The sequence below is a fragment of the Eriocheir sinensis genome, unplaced genomic scaffold, assembly GCF_024679095.1.
Source record: "Eriocheir sinensis breed Jianghai 21 unplaced genomic scaffold, ASM2467909v1 Scaffold273, whole genome shotgun sequence".
Taxonomy (NCBI): Eukaryota; Metazoa; Arthropoda; class Malacostraca; order Decapoda; family Varunidae; genus Eriocheir; species Eriocheir sinensis.
This window is the reverse complement of record NW_026111580.1, coordinates 1-9030: the sequence shown is the minus strand read 5'-3', so window position 1 is coordinate 9030 and position 9030 is coordinate 1.

The following is a 9030-nucleotide window of genomic DNA, read 5'->3' as shown; positions in this document are numbered from 1 at the left end:
CTATCTTGTCCATATGATTGATGAACCAACACTATTTCTCACTCTGTCACGCATTGTTAGGTTAAGGGTTGTTTAGGAATTATTGGTAGTCCGACAGCAAAAATTAAGTATTACTGATAATGCAAACGGGCTCGAATAGAAGGTTTTGGGGTTGTTCCGGAAAGTATGAGTTGGCAGCTCATTTGTCACTCGGCCAGTCTCGGCTCGGCAAGCGGCAAGTCAGCACATCTCTCCTCCCTTCATTCGGCAGCAGACAGCAGCACATTAACTACAACTTACTGAACTCTCGATTTACGCGAGTATTGTGTCCGTGAAAAGGACGCATAATTCCAAGACAATGTAGTAAATCCAATACGAGGTAGATTTGTACCTTTATTGCCTACTGTATCACTGACTCCTCTCCCTCTCATGGTTCCTCCTCTGGCTGCCCTTCCCCTCGTGGTAGCACAGCAGCGAGGGTGTTATTGTTGTTGTTGAGTAGCGTGGGTACTGTATTGTTATTCAAGTGGCGCGCAGGAAGAACTGAGCTCAGCTGTGTGGCTGCGGCGCCGTGTGAGTCCAGTTGCGTGAGACATCTGGTTGACACTCCATAAAATATCGCGTATAAGTGAAAAAAACGTGGATTTTGGACCCCGCATTATTTAAAAAACGCGTAAACCAAACTCACGTAAATCAAGAGCTACCTGTATATATCAAAGCATTTGTGATCAGATTATGTATCATCTGTTATGGGGGGGGTTATATCATGGCACAAATTTGGCCCTTTGCTGCTACATGGTTAAGACATCCTTTTCCTCTACAAAATATTGACAAATGGCATCGTTTCAATTGTTTCTAACAATGACGATGATGTTTTCATTCCGGGAAGTTCTTGCTTATCATACAGTGATGTTCTAAAATGGTCTGTGGTGCAACAGTAACACAACAGTGACCTCGTGAACTCCATGTCCACCCCCACCTGGCAGGGTTACCCACAGGAAGCTCAGGAAATGGTCATCGCCATAGGCGTATGTATGCCCTCCTGGATGTGACTGACTCCCGCTCACCCTCCATCTCGGACGATACGTTGGGTTAGCTTCACGGTGGTGGTCGAACGTAGTTCCGCTGCCTCGAAAATAGGGAAACTGCTGCTCCTAAACCCTAAACCTTCCCCTCGAGAGTAGCCAGCGGTTGTGGGAGTCTCCGGAACAACCGTAACACATTGATTTGTTTTATATTATTAATCATTGCTATTTGTTAGTAAAATAACTAATTCTGTATTGAATAACATGTAAAATGATTTTTATATAAATAATTTTTAAGGTATGGGACACATTAATGGGATTTACATTAAAATCAATGGGAAAACTGGTTTTGGTTTATGAGTGTTTTGGTGTGCGAGGAATATTCCCGAACAAATTAAACTCGTAAACCGAGGCTTGACTGTATCAGAAAAGGCTGAGGATGATCTATGTATGTGTGTGAAGTGGTTCTTTGAAAAATGGGTATATATTTCAGCTATCTTCTTTACTGCCACTTGCTGTTTTTTGTCCCTTATGTTAGCTTTTCTTTAGTTCATTTAAGTGTTTGGAGGGCCCAAGACTACCCACAAGCTGCCCTCATGATTGCCCATCAACCGGACTCCAGCAAAACTCTAAAGAGAACCAAGTGAAGCTCGGGTGGGGAGGAGATTAGCCAAGCAGGATGGCACCACTATAAAACAGTTACCTGCCCTACTGGGACCAACCAGAGAAGTAAAGATGGAGCACGCTGCTCTTTTGAACTGCTCTTTTGATTCTTTATTAGGAGCAGCATATGTATATATATATATATATATAGATATATATACATAACCATATATATATATATATATATATATACATATATATATATATATATATATATATATATATATATATCTATATATATATATATATATATATATATATATATATATCTATATATATATATATGTGTGTGTGTGTGTGTGTGTGTGTGTGTATATATATATATATATAGACATATATATATATATATATATATATATATATATATATATGTATATATATATATATATATATATATATATATATATATGTATATATATATATATATATATATATATATATATATATATATATATTGACAAGTTGTAATTTCTTCAGCAGATATTAGGAAGGCCATAATAAAGTGAATTACTACATGGCTACACTCTTCAAAAAAGATTGTGTTAACTGTAGAGGTGGTGGCATCGCCCTTATATCAAAAACTTTCTGCAACCCACTGACGGAACACCAAGAGACTAACGTTGAACATTTGTGCGTGCGAGTAAACATTGCAAAATTCAATCTAAACATATCTATCACCTACAGGCCTCCGGGGCAATCACTCAAAGAAGATGATGAAATGTACAGCATTTTAATGCAGTCACTTAATAACAGCGACTCACTGACATTAGGACACTTTAATCTCCCCCATATCGACTGGGTGACACTGTCAGGCACAGGAGGCGAGTCATATAAAATGACCGAATTTTTAGAAGAAAATTACTGAAGCCAAATGGTTTCTGAACCAACTCAACAAAATAACATACTTGACCTTGTTATAGCGACCCAAGATAACCTAGTCAGTAATGTCACGGTAGGAGAACACCTTGGTTCTTGCGATCATAGATCAGTGTGCGTCGATATCAGAGCTCAATCAACAGTGACTGAAAATAAAGAAAAGGTGCTAAATTTCAAGAGATAATTTCGTAGAAATCCGACAAATAATACAGGTGACGACAGCGTAAAGGAAGCCTGGCTAAACTTTAAGGATTATTTACTCACTCAGCAGAACACTTTTGTCCCAATGTGTGAGAAGCGAAGTAACACTAATAAAAGCACACCTTGGAATAATAGCGAAATTAAACACTCGATTAAGGAGAAAATTGCTTTGCAGGCTAAAGAACAAAGCACGCCCAAAAACATTAGACTTTACCATGAAGCCAGGCGGCGAGTGAAAAGATTAGTATGTCAGGCAAAGTGTATATATGAAGTCAACTGTAAAAATAATCCAAAACCCTTCTTCAGTTATATAAAAAATAGGAAGGCGATCAGAAGTGGAATTGGACCTTTAACAAACAGTGATGGTGCACAAGTGTCTGACAGCCAACACATTGCAAACCTTTTAAACAATTACTTTTCTAGGATGTTTAATACAAGCAGTCTCCCACCACTACCACCAACACCAGTGACGACAACAGTGCTAACGTAAATCTCGAGCATGCATTGCCAAACTTTGTAATAACTACCGATGAAGTCATTAAAGGTCTCGAATCCCTTAAATCAAATAAAAGTCCCAGACCCAATGGATATATCCTATACTGCTTAAAGAAACAAAGATTGAAATTCTCCTCCCTCACAACTTTTTATATGTCCTTGCGACAAGGCATGGTCCCTTCGGATTTGAAAAAGGCTAACGTGACACCGATTTTTAAGAAGGGAGACAGAAAAATACCAGGTAATTACAGGCCCATTAGTCTAACTTCAGTTGTAGGTAAGCTGCTCAAGAGCATAATTAGAGACAAAATTGTGAGTTACCTTGAAAGCCACTCATTAATTGGGGATTCACAACATGGTTTCCATAACAAAAGATCCTGCCTATCAAACCTATTAACCTTTTATAACGACCTCTTCTCAGTTTATGACGTAACCAAATCACTGGACATAGTCTATCTTGATTTCTAGAAAGCGTTGATAAAGTCCCACATCATAAATTACTTTATAAATTAAAGCAAATAGGTATTGACGGTCAAGTAAACCAATGAATCGCGAATTGGTTGAGCAACAGACAACAAAGAGTGGTGATTGACGGATTTAACTCAGAGTGGGCGCCAGTCACTAGTGGTGTCCCTCAGCGCTCAGTTCTTGGCCCAGTGCTCTTCATTATTTACATCACCGCTGTGGATGTTGGACTCAATAATCGCATTAATAAATTTGCAGACGACACAAAGATGGGTAACTCGGTTCTCACTGACGAAGACAGACAAAGCCTCCAAGAGGATTTGCACAAAATTTTAGCTTGGTCTGATAGATGGGAGATGCCCTTTAACGTAGACAAGTGCCAGGTCCTTCATGTTGGAACAAGAAATAAGAAGTTCAATTATGAAATGCACGGCGTCAAACTCAAAAGCGTTCAATGCGTCAAGGACCTGGGGGTCAAAATCACGTCAAACCTCAAATTCTCACAGCAATGCATTGATGTAGCAAATAAAGCGAACAGAACGTTGGGCTTCATTAAAAGAAACTTTTTATTCAAGAATAAAGATGTAATACTTCCGCTCTACAATAGTTTAGTCAGACCCCATTTGGAATATGCGGTACAGTTTTGGTCTCCCCACCATGCAAAGGACATTGCTAAACTAGAAGGTGTTCAGCGTCGAGCAACAAAAATGATCCCTTCCTTGCGCAACAAATCCTACAAAGAAAGGCTTTCCACCCTTAACATGTTCTCTCTTGAGAAACGTCGCCTCCGAGGAAAAGTGATCGAATGTTTTAAAATACTTAATGGTTTCATGAATGTGAACAAATCAAAATTGTTCATGATTAATGACACTTTGCGAACGAGGAAGAATGGCACAAAACTCAAATGTAGACAAGTAAATTCAGATTGCACCAAATATTTCTTCACCAACATTGTAGTGCGAGAATGGAATAAGCTCCCACCGTCAGTGGTCCAGTGTAACACGATTGACTAATTTAACAACAACTTCGACTGTCACTTCCTTGAACTTAATGTTAACTAGAGGGAAATGCAAAGTTTTGGAGCCATCTGATCAATGTAGAATCACTTATTTTAAGGACAGACACCCTTGTCTGGACCTTGGGGTCTGTGTGGTCTAATTTTCTACAGAATTCTCCCCAATATTTGTTAATGTCTTGTTGTTTTGGCAAGTGTTTGTTGCATCCATTGTTTTGCTGTGGACTTTGTACAGCACAAGGGCTTGCATTATTTTGTCTCTTTATTGAGCCAGAGGCCTTCTAGTAGTCATGGAGGTCACAGCATCCCAGGCAGTGGACAGCCTGGGTCTGGTCCCCTTGTCCGGCACCTTTGCTGCGTCTTCACGGAGAGCAAGAGGGAGCTTTCTTCTTTACTTCTTGGCCTCCGAGAGTGTTTATTTGTCTCCGTGGTTGTTTGTTTCCGGAGTTTTTGTCTCCTTTAATCTTGTTGGTGACAATTTGATTCTTTCATGTTTAAATGTCTGGTTTTATTTCATTTTTCTCTTTTTTTGTTTGTTTTTGATCCACGTTATCTTGTTGTTCTTTCTCTCAAAGCGGCGACGCTCTGCACACTTCCCTGCTCTGTTCTTTCCCTTCCTTGATGCCCTTTTCTGTGGTGGCTGTTCTGCAGCATTGTTCTGTCTCTGTTTTCCACTTCCCATATCCACAAGGTGCTTTTCAGCTGCCTGCTGCATGGTTGCCTCCAGGTTGTCAATGGCAGCTAGTTCACTGCTCTGGGTCTATTTTGCCTCAGTTTCTTTGATGCAGTTGTCACAATATTGGGGTTGAAAACCAGTAACTGTGTTGTGCTCTGCTACATTTTATGGAATTTGTAGATGCTTTTGGTATTCAGTTTGAAGCATGTTTCTATGAGGCTGTGATCTTTGTCCCAACAGCCACCCCTGGTGCTGGTGCAGCAGCAAGGGTCTGAGGTGGGTGCCGTGCTGCGTCCTCACTGCCGCTGACTTCTGTTGCAGTGGAGGCTGCAGGGCTGGGCAGTGTTATAGTAGGGTATTGCAGCAGCCTGAGCAGCAGCTTGAGGGGCCAGGACCAGCAGGAGCAGCCTGTCACTCCTGTGAGGATCAATGCCAGACCATGCACTACAGTACAGTGCAATTCCTTCATCATATTTGTGCCAAAGAAAAAATTCAGTGCCGTAACTTTAAACAACACCTCGCATGCTCTGATCAAGGGTGCTCAGGAGAACCACTACCACCACCACCACCTTGCTGCTGGCATCTCCAGTCATAAAGGAAAGGGAGAGTTTGAGTGAGAGAAGGTTTGAAACCAAGAGCAAGTTCACCAGACACAGCCTTGCACACACTGCTGAAGGGAAGCATGAGTGCCAAGAGTGTGGGAAAAGACTCCCTGGGAAGGGTGACCTCAACAAACACACCCACATATTCTGGTGGAAGACCTCATGAATGCCAAGAGTGTGGCAAAGTGTTCTATCAGAAGAGTCACCTTAACATACACACCCTTACACACACTAATGAAAGACCTCATGAATGCCAAGAGTTTGACAAAGTGTTCACTCAGAAGAGTAACCTTAACACACACACCCTTACACACTCTGGAGGAAGACCTCATGAGTGCCAAGAGTGTGGCAAAGTGTTCAGTACGAAGAGTAGCCTTAACAGACACACCCTTACACACACTGGTGAAAGACCTCATGAATGCCAAGAGTGTGGCAAAGTGTTCAGTAGGAAGTGTAGCCTTAATACACACACCCTTACACACACTGGTGAAAGACCTCATGAATGCCAAGAATGTGGCAAAGTGTTCAGTAGGAAGAGTCACCTTAACACACACACCCTTACACACACTGGTGAAAGACCTCATGAATGCCAAGAGTGTGGCAACGTGTTCAGTAGGAAGAGTAGCCTCAAATTACACACCCTTACACACACTGGTAAAAGACCTCATGAATGCCAAGAGTGTGGCAAAGTGTTCAGTACGAAGAGTGACCTTAAAAAACACACCCTTACACACACTGGTGAAAGACCTCATGAATGCCAAGAGTGTGGCAAAGTGTTCACTCAGAAGAGTCACCTTAACACACACACCCTTACACACACTGGTGAAAGACCTCATGAATGCCCTGAGTGTGACAGAAGGTTCAGTGTGAAGAGTGAACTAAATAGACACATACCTACACACACTGGTGAAAGACCTCATGAATGCCTTGAGTGTGACAGAAGGTTCTTTTCTAAGTCTACTTTGAACAGCCACGTTGTCACACATTCTGATCTGAGAGAGTTCAAGTGTGATGTTTGTCTAAAACATTTCAAGACCAAGCAGATTATTGCCAGGCACATGAAGATCCACTTCCCCTGAGGTGTTGTGTGGTGCTGCTGTATTCGGTGGCGGTGGAGGACAGTGTTTGGCAACCCCACCCTGGCTGAAGAAAAAGTAGAAATAGAATACAAAGATATAGATACAGACAGAGTGATGGAGGAACAACAAGAACAGAAAAGAAAGAAAGGAATGAAAAGACTAGTGAAAGGAAGAAGAGAAAGATGAACAAGAAAATATTACGAAAAAGCACGAACAGAAAGAAAAGGAATGGAGGAAAGGAAGAAATTATGAAAGAAGAGGAAGAGAATAGAAGGAAGCCTGGAAGAAAAGGAGGAAGAGGAGCAGCATCAAGACAGGGATAGTTAGAAAAGGTCATCAGCATCTTCTTGGCTTAAGGTCCATCTTCTCCCTTTCCTGGGGTGGGACTTGCCATGGTCCTCCTCCATCTTGCTGGTCCGGTGCTAATCCTTCCTCTATTTCCAACACTCCCAAGTCTTGTGTCACTCTTCCTCTCCATGCTCTCCTTGGTCTTACAAGTGGTCTCCTCCCGGGCTCCTCCATTCCCTCCACCGCCCCCAGCACTCCGCCCTCTGTCTCTCTCCTCACATGTCCCAACCATTGCAGCCTTCTCTGTCTCTCTCTCCTCTCTGTCTCCTTCACACCACATCTCTCAGCCACTTCCTTATTCCTTTCCCTGCCGCCTGTCTCTCTCCTCACATGTCCCAACCATTGCAGCCTTCTCTGTCTCTCCTCTGTGTCTCCTTCACACCACATCTCTCAGCCACTTCCTTATTCCCTTCCCTGCCACCTGTCTCTTTCCTCACATGTCCCAACCATTGCAGCCTTCTCTGCCTCTCTCTCCTCTGTGTCTCCTTCACACCACATCTCTCAGCCACTTCGTCATTCTTTTCACTGAGTGTATATATGTGTGTGTGTAAGTTTGTATAATATATTTCTGCCTTACACAACGATTTTGATTATCCTGAGAGAGAGAGAGAGAGAGAGAGAGAGAGAGAGAGAGAGATGGCTTTCCGCTTGGCCCACGTGGTCACTTCAAGAAACAATCACAACAGTGAGGCCTTGTGTTACTTAACTAACAGACGGTCACTTCTCTTCCCCTACGCCTATAAACAGTGGTGTTCCGCAGGGCTCTGGGCTATCTCCCACTCTTTATGTTGTTCATTACTGATGGATTGATAGTTTATTGTTGCTGTTATACACAACACAATCTTCCAAACACCTATCCCCTATTCTTGGACAACACTCAGCGGGGTCCATGATTTACTACCAAGCAAATGAGTGACTGCATCAACTGTAGCCGATGTAATGACCCTCATTTTGTGTCTGAAGAATGCCCCTCAGCCAGCCACTGTTGAGTCCACACCACTCCCAGCCTTAGACTCAGGTGACGAAAGTCGAGAAGATTACCAGAAAGGTGTGGAAATAGTTAACTATATGAAAGAAACCTCGAGGGCAGCAACTGATAGGGGATTTGCAGGAGTAGAAATGGACAACAACTACAGAGTGGCAACTTGTCTGGTATAGAGGTCATGCTTATCTTCTTTACACATTGCAGAGCAGGTGCAAGGAACAGTGCTCGCCTCTGTGGTGCAAGTGTTGGCGTGGGTGTGGGTGATGAACCAAGGAAGAGAAAAAGGAATGATGAACCCGAGGCCAAAAGCACAGACACTTGTAAAAAGTGCAATGGCACTGATCTTAGCGTCCAGTAGTGACGCAGAGACAGTAGACAGTCGAGCGCTGCATCAGCGGCGGAGCTGGGCCTGAAACCTCATCAACGGTAAACGGTAAACAAACGCAGTGGACATGGTTCATGAATGCCACAAGGGGAAAAGGCTGGGCCGGGCAGACGAAGAGTCATGGAAATGGTCGGAAGGAAACACCAGAAAATACCTCAGATTAGGAAAACTTACCTACCAGTACCTTCATGAGTTCCCCTCCAAGCAGTGTTAGCAGCCAGCAGTTAATTGAGTAG